Genomic DNA, 14,076 nt, shown 5'->3' with positions numbered 1-14,076 from the left:
ATAATACTGACTTCAGTTTACCTGCACCGCAGATGTTCATAGCTTTCCTAAGGCCCAGCTGCATGAAGCCCTTAGACAAGGACTTTTTATACATATATATATATATAAAAAAAACCCAAACAAAAAAGAAACGTTCATGTCATCTAGGAGCCTGTAATCTGAACTGCTATTTTTACAAAAGAAATTTACAGAAATGTAATATGATAACTAGAACTTCTCTGTACTCCTAAAAATTTTAGGCAATGGCCCCTGGAAGCAAATTTAAGAACGCTGAATTGATATTGCCATGCGAATGGAAAGAATGCTGCTTTGTAGGGAAATGCACGGAGGAATTTTGTAATCATATTGTGGAACACTTAGAAGAATACCTACAGCACCCCTTGGAAACAGCAGGTCGTTTATGTCTCATCTGTCACACAGATTACATTGCAGTTTGGGAGATTATTCCTAGCCTAGGAAATAATACTGACTTCAGTTTACCTGCACCGCAGATGTTCATAGCTTTCCTAAGGCCCAGCTGCATGAAGCCCTTAGACAAGGACTTACACCTGCTTTTTGCTTCGTATCTGATTGTCCTGGATTTTTGTTTGTATTGATAGCTATTACTAATGTGGAAAGAGACTGGAGAGGTGATGTCATGAGAACTTCTGCTGAGGATTTTTTTTCTAAGATTAGGGCCTCGGCAGGTGCAATTGTCTAAAACAGATTTTAGCAAATTGCTTTTGAATGGCAGAGTTCTTCCCTTTCAGGGAACTGGCCTGCTGCTTAAGAATTCTAAGTTTAAAGTAGCACTTGTATGAATCTTTATGGAAAAATGGAAACGTTATTGTTTGTATGCTATTTGCCTTATTTGGATACCTACACTGGTGTTACTTTATGACAGGTATTATATTCTACATATTTTTGATAGTATTAAATGTACTTAAAAGGAAAAACAAGAAAATTCGATTCTGCAGAAAATTATAGGCAGTCTCTGTGTATGTAATAGCAATAACATACTAGACTTTTTAATATAGCTATTTTGGCTCTTGTGCATCCTGCTCTTTATTCTTAACACTGTAATCAAGTATAATTACAGGTGTAGACATTTTAATTAAAGGTGAATGAGTTTTAATTAAAGGTGAAAAAAGTAGAATTGGACCAACGTGAACAATGTCTCTGTGACCTAAGCTGAAGAGTGTCATAGTATATACCTAAGAAAATACTTATTTTTACAAAATTTTCCTATTGAATCTATGAAGTGCCTTTCTGCAAAAAAATGTGTTTTAAGGAACAAAGCACTCTAGTATTGCTGCAGTTGTGAGACAGTGGAAAATCTGTTTGCCACTGAGACTTGCAAGTTTTATCTAGTGCATTATCAGTAGATAGCCATTACTGGCTTCCCTGCTAAGGGTACTTACAGATTGTGAAGTTACTACAAATGTAAGTACTATTGGCATTCTCACTGTTGTGGCACACGGTTGCAGATTTCATGCAGCGTTCTGTAAGATGTTGCTTCTTTCTTGTGTTTAGAGCAGTACCGGTGTTGGTGGAGAAGTTGTGAATTTGGGGCGAACATCCCAGAGAGCTGATCACACATGTCAATTTTCACAGTTACTGCCCCAAACTGAAGTTCATAGGCTCTCAGTTACGGGCATTGCACCACAATATGCCAGTGTGTCTGCAGAACAGCCGTAGCTGGCATCAGTTACCAAAGACTTCAGAAGAGTTTGTTTGCCATTGGGAGAATTGTGATGTAAGTGAAATAGGTTGAGATATTGCTATTTTTTTTCCTTTCCTAACTTTACCTCAGCATTCTTTGGATTTCACTCACTATTGGGAATTTCTGCTCAGTCTTAACTCTGACCAATGTTTCCCACCATCTTTGTAAGTAATACATGATAATTACTATGGTAGCATTCACAAAAATGTAAACAACATATTTGCGTAGCATCTGTGACCTCGAATTAAAATTTTCTTTCTTTTTGTGGTGACTAAAATGATCTTTTTGACAAAGGTGCAACTTCTCTTGTGTTTTAAGAGCATATATGCAAAACTGTAATATACCTGGTTTAATGATAAATTAATGAACTTGGTAGTTTGTAGACAGGTCCAGAGTGTTTATTGCTTGTCTGAAGAAAGGCAACAGAGTATCTGATGTTTCCTTGGTCAGCTGGAAATGTTTTTGGTTTTTTTACTGGGACAGAAATCAGACATTTGCAACAGGCTGTTCGTATAAGTCTGATGTCCAAATGTGGCCGAGATTGGTTTCAACTAAAAACGGTTTGTATCTTGACCACTTTTTGGTGTCTTGTATTAAATAAAATCATTATCCATTCAGTTCTGACTGTGCTATTTCTGCATCAAGTAAACCAAGATGATTAGCAGTTGCTACCTTTTTTTGACAATGTTAACACAAATAGTGCTGCCTATATAAATTTTTTTCTGCTTCTTGGAGGTGTTCATTCCTGATCAGAAGTGGCTTCGTATTGATGTGACGTTATAGGGAAGCACTTTCTCTGTTGCTGTTGGCCTCAGAACCTCAGCTGTTTTTTATGGCTAGTGAGCATTACCTTTGCATCCACAAGTGTGATGCTTTGCAGATGACATTTTCTTACCATGTCCTTTTCTGTATAACTGTTGAGCAAGATAGTTTTTAGAGAACGTAGTAGTGCAGGCAAATTGTCTATCTGGTCTACATTAATTTTTTCATGTTGTATGAGTTTTTTGTTTCATTTGAGTTAAATGATATAACTGAAAACAAAATATTGGCGAAGAAGAAACAACTGAAATATGTTGTACTGTGGAAATCAGAAAAACTGTAAAACTAAACAATTTTGCAAACCTCATATGGGCAAATCTGATGCAGGTTTAGTAATGTTGAACTACAAATCAAAACAAAAACTTTAAAGTTTTTCAAAGGCCTTTGATCCTTTTTTCCTTATGTCACTCTAGGCCTTTCAGTGATTCATGGGTTATCATCCTTAAATCCTAGTTCTCTACTATCTATGACTTTTTCATGTCAAAGTTGTGATAAAAATAATTTATGACATAAACTATGCTTTTTGAGGTTACAAACAAACACTAATGAGGATGAAAATATTTCCATGCAAGGGAATGTCAGACTGGTGATGCTTTATATAGGTCTTGTATCCCTCATGTGCATCACATTGTTGAATTAGGATCAGTGTGATGTTTGAGTAAATATACTGCAGTGATGGAGTGAAATTCTGTTTTCTGATGGTGGTTACAGCCCCTGCTTTGCTTTGCTAACCTTCTCCTTACTAGGTCTATATTTTTTTCCAGTTTCCTCTTAACGTTTCAGCTTACAGATTGATTGTGCCATAGTGTATATAAAAGGTGAGTGCCTCCTCATCTGTATGTTATGACTGGACAGAATGTCTAGAAATATCCATTTGGCTCTTTTGGGTCTCAATTTAGAATATCTCTGTGTAAATAAAGGCTTTTATTTACTAGTGGATTAAGCATGGAAGTACCCCATTCTCTTCTTTTTAAAGCTATAAGCCTAAACATATAATACAGAGCATTGTTTATGATAACTTTTGGATTGTTTGCATAGTTTGATTACAAACTATTGTTACAAACAAATCTTAATTGCCATTATGTTTTATAGCCTATAGGAATCATATTTGTTACAGTAGCTATTTTTGTTATTAACACTTTTTAATACATACCAATCAGTCTTTACTCAGATACTGCTATGATCGGTCTATTTATTTTAAAAATGAGGAGGTTCAGGAAAACTTCAAAGCCCTCAGAATTTGATTTTGCTGCATCTGTCAGTAAGCACAGTCTTTCAAAAAACATGCTTAAAAAACAGAAGAAAAATCTTCCCATTAATTGATTTCATGTTCCATTTTTCATTTATGTAAGTGGGCAGTTTTGGCTAATGGAAACCTTTAGTCCATAGCATTTTGCTAAATCCTTTTATACATGTTTTTTCAAGTTCAAACTATGTTGTGAATTTTATTAATTAAAAGAATGTTTCCCAACTTAGTAGGCAGGCTAGACTAGACCCAGGAGGTGGGGTAGGGCACACTGCGAAAGAGGAGAACTTTGAGGGCAGGGAAAACTGCTTACCTTTCCCACCCTCCTGCAAATATGTTCCCACAGTTATGAATATAATTCTCTTTGAAAATCACCCATACAGCTTTCCCCGACTCTTGTGGTGCCTCCTACTGTGTCAGATTCAGTTTCCCCAAAGGTAAAGCTTCTGACTCGGGCAACAGCCCCAAAAACTCCCTCTCCTCTTTATATAGAAAGAAATATTCAAGAAAGTTCCGGCAAAACACTTAAAGAGATGGTGCCAACAAATTAAAATGGGTTTAACACCCATGTGGTTACTCTGATTAAGAAGTGAAGAGGCTTTCGATCACTGTCTAGCTCAATACTTTTAGTTGATTCACCTTAATACGCCTATATGTTTTCATATACACAAGACATTGGATTTCTCAGATCATGTTTCAAGCCCTTCAGAGGAAATAAGGGCTTGTCTCCCCAAGGGAGCTATTGTGAAATACATTGGAGTATGAATTTAAAATGCAGCAGTTTGCCTGCATTAACTCCTCATGTGAATGCTCTGTTCCGCACACAGAATGCCTAGCAGCTTATTTTAATCCACTCTACTAAGATTAGGATGATTAAAACCAGATCATATTAAATAAATAGGTTTTTTCATTTATATATTTTTCTTTTAAAAAAAACCCCAATGCTGTTCAAATTTGCATCAACTGTACGTTATTGGCAGAGGCAATATCAGCCTAAGCAGTTTCACCCGTTTCCCATTTCCTCTCCCCAGTGTTTTGATTTCGTTGAAAGCCAGATCAATTCCTTGTCCCAGACCAATTCCTTGTCCCAAATCAATGTGTAGCCTTACTAAATAGTGCCAGCACAGCAGAGAGGTTAAGGGGTTAAATTATTGGGAACTGAGAGGAATACTTTGAATTGCGACTGATGACAGCATGCAGTTGAATGACACCTTGTGTTACTTGAAGAAAATGCAATCTGCAGTCTACTTTCACTCTGCAGGTGTGGATTTTTATGGAGTGAGACAGAGGCTAATTAAAGTTTAGGTCCCCTTGTCACATAAGTACTGACTCGTGGAGTGCTGTGTCCGTAACACCTAATTCAGTTTAATCGTTGTGCAGCCTTCCCATTTCTGTTGCAATTACCTGCGCTGCCCTTATAGCCTTCTCGTGAGTAGGAGCAGGTAGAAGTGAAGGGAGGGGAGAACGTAAAAATATACCAAAGAAATAAATCAACAGAAATACATTAACAGACACATCCCTGCCCCAAAGAATGGGTAGCACTCACTCAATTAGTCTGGACAGACTTTTCAACTACTAGATGGTAGGTGAAAATTCAGGGCCTGGTTTGTGTGGTGGATGCTGCAGAATGTTCTACGTTTTTGTAGTTGATGTAATTGTCTCTGTGTTGGGGTGAGTTAATTAAATGTTACTGCAGTGTTTACTGGTGTCTGTTTGGTTTCTAAAAACACTTAATTCTATGTTCCTGTCTATCTTGTCTTCTCCATCTTCTGTTTTGTTTTTAGGTTACCTTCAATAACTCAGTGTGGTTTTATCAACATGTTACTATTCGTGCCTATTATACTGAGGGAGAAACTGTTACAGATTAGAAGCAAGCTATTTATTGTCACTGGAAAGGTAGTTCATATTAAAAAAATTCTATTTCAAAAAGTATTTCACTGCAGTGTTGCTTATAAAATTCACTTAGTGCTACGTATTGCATAGGAATTTGTGAGAGATCTCCAGATATTTTTTCATCTATCTTAAATAGTTGCAGAAACGTTTCTATTTTATAGGCACCATGATTTATGTAGAATCGTTCCTATCATCCATGGGGTTGAAGGCCCTCAACTCCCAATTAGTCTAAGTTGAGAATCGCCAGTACTGAACAGGGTTGGGTTTCCTCATAATTCTGCCTGTGGTTGATAGTTCATATACCATTCAAACAGACTTCTCACTTATATTCTAGTACTCAGGATCAAGGTTGTCTCCCTCACAATAATCTTTCATGGTGAGCTTACTCTTTACTTTCCCTCATCTGTTCCCTTCAAATCAAGGGAAGTACACCTATCGCCGTCCTAGTTTTTCTCAACTCTGTGGTGAGAAAGAGCATTTTTAATGCATTCTCTATATTGCTAGCTACTTCTTGTGTTAAAATTGTTGTCATGGCTTCAAAGCTGATGTTCTGCCCTTGGCTCTGTTGTAGAAGCCACATTCCATTGACAGTCTTTCACAGCAGATGCCTTGATTGTTTGAGTAAGGGCTAAACTATGGACTGCCATTTGATGTGCATGCCATTCAGCTTCAGACCTACAAAGTGTATGAACAGAACCTCTCCAGAAGAAAAGACTTTCTGCTGAAAAATAATGAGACAATTTGTGGGACTCTGGTCCTGGAACAGATCATTCTGTGCTTGCTTTAAACCAATCAATTTGGCTGTGTCTTGTAAAATGTGTCAACAAAGTCCAGGTTTGATTGGAGTCCTCTTGGTGAACCCCCCCAGATATGTGTATTTTCAATGTATGTGTTAAAGTTACTTTTTGGGTTAGCTGTTCACTGCAATGATGACAAAAATCCCATCAGTGGATGCAAGGCGACATCATTTTGTTCCTTTTTGCTTTTGAGGTTAGCTGACAGATGCACTATTTTTTGGCTGGGGAACTCACTCCAGTGACCTGATAATGTAGAGTCTGTAGTCCTTAGAGGAACAAAAATCACGCATCAGTGTGACCATAGCTTTAGAAAATATAGCCCATTAGGACGGGTGTAGGGACTCCTCTGACTGTATAGCCTAAATAACAGAATGGGGAAAAGGGAAATGCGGAAGAAAAGGAATATGATATGTCTTCAAATATGTTTAAGAAATGCCCTGCTGTTAGGAACAGTGAAATCATCTGTTCTCCATGCCTGTGCTAGAAAGGATGAGAAGTAATGAGCTTCACTTATCATAGAATCATTAAGGTTGGAAGAGGCCTCTAAGATCATCGAGTCCAACTGTCAACCCAACACCACCATGCCCACTAAAAGTTGTAACAAGAGAGGTGCAAGTTGTAAGTTAGGAAAGCCATTTTAATAGGGTATTTTAAAATACTGTAGCAGTTGCCTGTTGATATTATGGAGGTTGTCTATCACTGGGGAACTGAGAAGACCTCTTCTGAGACCAAGGTGTAATTGATCCTGCCTCGGAACAAAAGAATAGGTCCTGGGTTTTACAAGGTCTGTTGTAGTCTGTGATCTTGACATTCAGGGTGGTGGTATACATTTGAAAGTGACATGCAGCATCATAATGTCCAGGCAGTGAAAGACACCTTTTCATTCACACCCCCAAACTTAACAAGCAAGGACAGGCCAGTAAGGTCTCACCTCTGTGAGGAAGCAGTTGTTACGGAACTGGGACAACAGATAGAAAGTGATCAGTCTTTTCCAGGGACCCTCTGTATACTAGCTGGTGGTCTGAGTTGGTTTGAATTTGTGAGGGTACAGGAAGAGTGGGCTGCTCTGCAAGGGACGGCAAACTGGGAGTTAAGGGTGACAGGCAGGCAGGGACCTCACTGACAGGGTGCAGTCTCACAGAACCTGAATAAGAAGAACAGAGCAGGTCTGGTGGTGCTAGCCAGGGTCAGCCACAGCCCAGTGATCACCAGCCAAGTCCACTGTGACAAGACAGGTCTGAGGTCAAGCCAGGAAGTCCAGATAGCAAGGCAGAGGCAGGGCCAGTGGGGCGCAAGGGGTGGGTAACTGCAGCTCCCGAGCCAGAGAGCACAGGGCGTGTGAGTGGAGGCCCCAGATGAGGCTTCTTGCTGCTCTTTCTCACAACTTAGATGTTTTCACAGAAGCGTGATTGAAGCTTGAACAGCATCACCATATTAGAGCAGACCTCAAACACAGGCAACTAAACTCTTAGATGTGTGGGGTGGAATTGGCTGCAGAGGAGGATTACAAAGAAAGATGGCTACAGGCTGGTCAGGGCAACCAGAGGCTCTGGCAGAGTTCACAAAGGAAGGACGTAAGAGAGAGTCAGTCTGATGTCCTGTATATCACATTTTGAATCTGGGGTTAAACAGAGACAGAAATCTTCATGTTGCACTAGAAGAATAATCAGTCCTCTAGCTTCTGACCTAGATGTGGGAGCTTGTCCTCTTTCTGTGGCCCCTCCCAACCAGAAGTATCCTGTACACAGTAGAGGTGAAAGAGATACTGATGATCCTGTTTCCTTATTGTAGGCACAGTGAGGTTTTAGGATTTCCTTTGTCTTTTAATAAGGAGTCTAGAGTTCTGTCCCTTCACTAACTATGTTAATCTGGAGCTCAGAACTCCTTTCCAGGAGTTCTGTAGTTTCAGCCTATATTCTACCCATTGGAGCGGATGTGGGTTGTTATCAAGGCTATTACATTCTTGTTCTACTTGAGAGAATGTCCCGATGGATAGTAGAAATGGAACACACGATGTACCTACTTGGTTAAATGAACTAGGCAAATTCTTTTTGTTAAATGAATTTTATGTATTAATTTCTGAGACCTAAAGGTATTCAACCTGTCGTTGAGTTTGATTCACTTGGTTACTCTTATCATGCGTCATCCACAAAACAATATTTTAACTTTCCCTACCTCTTGCTCTTGAATTTGAATTTAGTCCTCTTGATTCTTAAGAGTCTTTGATTGGGCCCAGGCTATTATTGCAGCTTTCTAAAAAGGTAGCTTTCTGCATAGCTGTTATTTTTGTTCAGTAGATGAGAGAGACTCATGGCTGCTTCTCCTTATGTGAGAGGGTAGGCTATTCCTTCACATCTGTCTGAAGTTTTCTCCTGAAAGTAGTTCTTAGCTCCATTTACACCAATACATTAACCTACTAGGGATTTTCCCCTTATTTGTCACATGTCAATAGCCAGAGCTTTCTACTTGTGCTGGTAAAACTTTCACTGTGTCTACAGTACCAGACTGTTCCCGAGCTCGAGAGATCTGAGAACATAGCTGTTTATATGCAAAGGTTGTTTGGTGGATAGCTGATTGCTTGTGGTTAACCACTGTGTGAATGTGTATGTAAAGATAGAAAATGTGAATATAAAAAAAAGAGGTCGGTAAGTGGAGTTCTTGGAGATTTACAGTTGACATGTATTCACTACCCCATCTTGTTCTCCTGGTTCTCCAGAGACCCTGAAGTTTGCTGGAGTTCTGTGATGAGGGGGGCAACAGAAATAGTAATGAATATTATCTCTATTCTACTGTAACACCACACATGTGGAGTCAAAAACTTTGACACATGAGGGTGGAAAGTATAGCAGCATGCTCTCTGCTGATTCAAAACTGAAATTTTTGTAAGACAGATAGATGGCCAACATGTCCTGAAGAATTCTGATTACTGACAAATAATCTGGCTTTGGCATGGATATTTGCAGGGTTAAATGTCACGTGATGTTTGTTATAGTACCAGTCTGACTTTTTTTTTTCCCCTAGAAGAAGCTTTTTTGTGTGTTTCTAAAACCATAACAGTAAGACGTAAGTATGTAATAGCCTTTTCTGTTTCTCTTTTCTGTGTAAGAAAGAGTACAGTACTCGTGCAGCTTTTTTTCTGTTTGTTTGGTTTAGATTGTTTAGGCATATTTAAAGGAAAGCATAAGCTATGGGATCATTTAAGAACCCACACTCAAGAAAGAGCTGTAGCATGTCCTACTTGTGGAGGAATGTTCTCCAATAACACTAAGTTTTTTTGATCATGCAAAGAGACAAGTTTCAGAAGATAGTAAGTGGATATACTTTTATTTCTGTTTATATTTCTAAGAGATTTTCATTTAAGGCGCTTTGTGGTAACGTGCACGTGTAATTTCATAAATATTTCTATTTTTCATATAAGTCAATTGCATGAAAGCAGGGTTTACTCCAGGAAGGAAGTTGTTTTCATAAAGCACAGAAGTTCTCTTGATTTTGCATGTCTGATGAATTAGGGTAATGAAAGTGAGCAACAGAACACCCTTAGATCTGTGTTGCAGCAGAAAAGCTATTCACTTGGCAGCTGTGGCATCGCACTGCCTCTGTTCCCTTGGTGCCCATAGCACAGCGTGACATTCCATTGACACTGGGAAACTGCCCGTGAATGGGAAAGACCTTTGATTATTGAAGAGAGAACCTCCACGGGAGCCAGGCTTGGATTACAAAATCTCTGCAAGTAATCCCAATGAGCATCCAACTACTTTCAGGTCAAAAGGCAATTTTTTTCTCTTCAGCTTTGCTTTTCCAGTAAGTATTTTCTTCACCAGAACACTCCCTACCTCAACCAACTGTGTATTAGTTGGCATGCCTTCCTGCATGCTAAAGAGGAAGGGAGAGGTGGTTGTTTTTTCTGTTTTTAAGTGCTTGGAATATATTTAGGAATTGTGGATGTTTTGGTGATGGAAAGTAGGTGCATTCTAGGTAATTGACAGAAGAGCTCAAATTTCAAACTTAGTGTTTTGAACAGATTGTTACTCTGTTTAGGATAAAATTAACTTACTGATAAACAATCATTTTCATTAAGCCTAAACTAAATTTTCTTCTGAAGAGTATCGGTAATGAAAAAGTATATTGAAACTGTCTCAATGTTGTGTTAGTTTATTCATGAAACTGGCAGCTATAGGTTATTAATTAATAAATCTTTCATAAGTTATTTGTATTGCCACTAAGTAGTCCCTATTTAAATTCAGAACAAATACTTGTTTGCCAGAACTGTCACAAACATTTTGCTAATGAAAGGCTGCTACGAGATCACGTGAGGGGACATGGTAAGTCAGAGCTTTTTAAAATAAAACGTACTTTTCTCAAGGTCACCTTGCACGGAACAGGTTTGATATAACGATACTTATAACTCTGTAGTTTATCAGCTAAGAAAATTAATATACAAAACTAGGGCAACTGTGTTACAAATGCTGGAAAGTAAGAATTTCATTGCCAGTCCCTCTGAAGCATGGAAATTCCCTTCTTCATGCCTTCTGACCAAAAAGTTTAAGGGGCTTTTCTATTTTGCAGTAGCGCCGGTGCAGATGCTTATTCTTCACTTGCATGTCTGTTTACTTGCTTTCATGACTAGGGGCATGGTTAAAGCCAAAGCTGTGTTTTAGCTTGGGCTGCAACTCTGCTCACCTTGCAGTGCATAATCAGCCTCACTCAAATAGTGTAGTCCTTCATTGACCTAACCACAATGTCCATGAGGTCCCCAAATTATTCCCACAAGTTATACTACAACAGCTATGACTTGCTGGGAAAGAATCCTACAGCATCTAAGCACAAGGAAACATGTGATATTGCTGTTGGACATACAGGAAACGCAGAAGCCAAGAGGCGGGTGAGTCTTTGCTTTGGGAATAGGAATATTTGAACCATGTAGCCAGACCTGGGTACCAGTCATTTAGGTTGTATAAACATACAAGTAGCTTTGTGCAGACTTGCTCAGTCAGGGTAGATTCTACTTTCTAGTTGCATTCTTAAGGAAACGTGATTTTTCACTGTCTGCAAGTCAACACATTGATGCTTAACAACTATGCGTTTGATTTGGTGCTTACTGTGAGCTACCAGGACTGACCATGTTCGTATTTAAATAGTTTTATAATTGACATGCATCTGACTAAAATATCTTAAATTTTATATTAGAAAATAGAGAATTATTGTTGTTTTGTTTACTAGTTTTATTACTTTGTCTAAAGATGATTTTGGATAGAAATTGAAATAAATACAAAGTAAGATTTTTTTTTTTTTATTTTGTTTTTATTAGCTAATGAGGCAGTTTAAATATGCTTTTCTTTTTAATTGAAGCATAACACACATTAAGATAGATTTGATATATTAAATAAAGCGCATGGCTAACTGAACTATTTGTTTCTGGTCAGTCTGGCTGCACTTAAACCTTTGTGAATTGTACAATGTGCCTGCCTGTCCTTGTTCCCTGATAATTCCGACTGTGTTCTGCTTGCATAGCCAGGGAAAATCACAAGGTGGCTGGACCTAGGAACAAGGATGATGTGAACCGGTGCAATGTCCCAGTAAGCCACAGCGAACCAGCTGCAATGTGAACTTGGCTGAGGGAGCTGGGAGGCATTCCTGGGTCCAGCTGTTTCGGCACAACCTAAATCCCTTTGGATATTAGAGCCAGTTACTTCCCTGGTTCATGATTCAGCTTTCTTTAAAAATTCTGGCAGCATACATGTCTGCATGTTAGTGCAGACTGCCAGTGCAGACATGACGTTTTCAGATTCTTACCTCAGCGTATTTCATAACAGCTTGCTGGTATAGATAAATATTGAAATTTTATTTTAAAGAGCTTGCCTACCTATAAGAAATTACTCTGAAATAAGCTGTGATGTGAATGCAGACGCTGTGGGTATTCTGAAATTACTCCCTACGTGGACATATTTATATGCCAGACAACTAAGTAAACTGTTGGATACTCCCATTTCAAGAGACTGCTGAGCTTCACTGATGCAGTTTTGCAGATTAAGTTATTCCAGACTAGTTTTCCACATGAAGCTATTTATTTTAAGGAGGGGAAAAAAAAATCATTTTTCCTGGTTTAAGACAAACTATGAGGAAAAGTGCCCGTGCAGGGAATGATTCCAGAATAGTTACAGTGCATTCTATTTACTTCCTTTTTTGAGAAAACATGAGCACTTCAACTGCATGTTTTTCTTTGGCCACCTGTAAAGCACTGGGTTGATTATAAGATAATGCATTGTCTAAATAGAACAGATTTTGTCTAAATCCAAAGCTTCTCTGTTGAGACTGTTCCTACTCCATTCATCAGGTTGCTGATACATATGCACCAAAACAAGCGTTTGTTCAGCTTAAGATGTTACAGTCCTGCCTGCCAGTCTGCCAGAGGTTCTCCCCAGTTCCAGAGTCGTCAGAGCAAACCTGTGCCTCAGCCATTGCAGTTCGTAGTCTGGCAGCTTAGCAAGCACCTAGCATCATTATGCCTTAAGGAAATATATCCGAATGTGAAATGGGGAGGTGGAGGACAGACATATATTCTTTCTGCCACCTTTTTAAGAGTGGTAATACCTTAAACACTAAAAGCAGATTTGCCAGTGCTTGTCTGTCAGAAGGCCTCCAGACAACATCCACCTTTTAGAAATCCTCCCAAAGTGCCAAGGGCAAGACGATAATCATCCTTTTTGTTAGCGCCTAGAGAGTGAAACATGATCCTCTACATCTTTTGCCTTTACCATCTATTTTTTGAAAGTAACTTGAAACGTTGTAGGACTGGCTATTATTTCACTACTCTCTTTATTGTACCTGCATTTCATTTTTATCTTTTTTCTCTGTATATTTTATTCCCAAATGTATTATAATAATGTTAATTTTAATATGATATTTCAATACATTTTTTGTCACATGTCATAGCAGACAATGTCCTGGTGAAGTTGTGATACAGAACTGAAAGTATCTTTTTTTCTACTGTCTTTTCTAGTTAATCATGTTACATGTGCCCTTTGTGATACGGTATGCACAAGTGTCTGCTCACTGAAAGCACACATTAGATTCTGACACTGTGATGAACGTCCTTTCCATTGTCACCTCTGTGACAGCGGGTAAGAAAATTTGAGGCTCGAAGCTACGTGAGCAGAACTGTAGAACCAAGTTAGTGTTTTACATAGGAGTTAAGAAAGGAAAGTTTTCAACCACAAAAATAATCAACTGTTCAATGAAGAAATCTAATAGATTAATCTGCTGTTCATCTGCCTCCAGCTGCTGAGACATTGTAGTTCATGAACTTCTGGTGCAAGTAGGACTGATGTGTTAGAAGGTGAATTGTCTTGGCAAGACTGCGTACTACAGAATGGTCATCACGACAGGTTGAGATGTGTAGCAGTAGTGCCTTAAACTGTGGGTTTTGCCATTCTAAACGATTACTGGCTGTTTGCTGGGAGAGTCACAGTCTTCTCCTTTGAGTGATTTTTCTGCCACAGGCTTACTACGCCTTCTGCTGTCTTGTACTCTCATCTTTCTGTGGTGGTTTCTTTTCTGCTTTCATGACATGATGCCACACAGCAGTGACATTAAAAAAAAAAAAAAAAAAAAACCGTCTT

General features: G+C 38.7%; 1 pseudogene; it reads left to right on the top strand.

The window, feature by feature from the left end:
* Positions 1-242: 242 nt before the first annotated feature.
* Positions 243-14,076, top strand: part of LOC109279557 — a 16,761-nt pseudogene continuing 2,927 nt past the window's right edge.

This window comes from Aptenodytes forsteri, unplaced genomic scaffold (genome assembly GCF_000699145.1).
Source record: "Aptenodytes forsteri isolate BGI_AS27 unplaced genomic scaffold, ASM69914v1 Scaffold2, whole genome shotgun sequence".
Classification (NCBI taxonomy): domain Eukaryota; kingdom Metazoa; phylum Chordata; class Aves; order Sphenisciformes; family Spheniscidae; genus Aptenodytes; species Aptenodytes forsteri.
The sequence above is the reverse complement of the archived record's forward strand: the minus strand, read 5'-3'. Positions and strand labels throughout refer to the sequence as shown.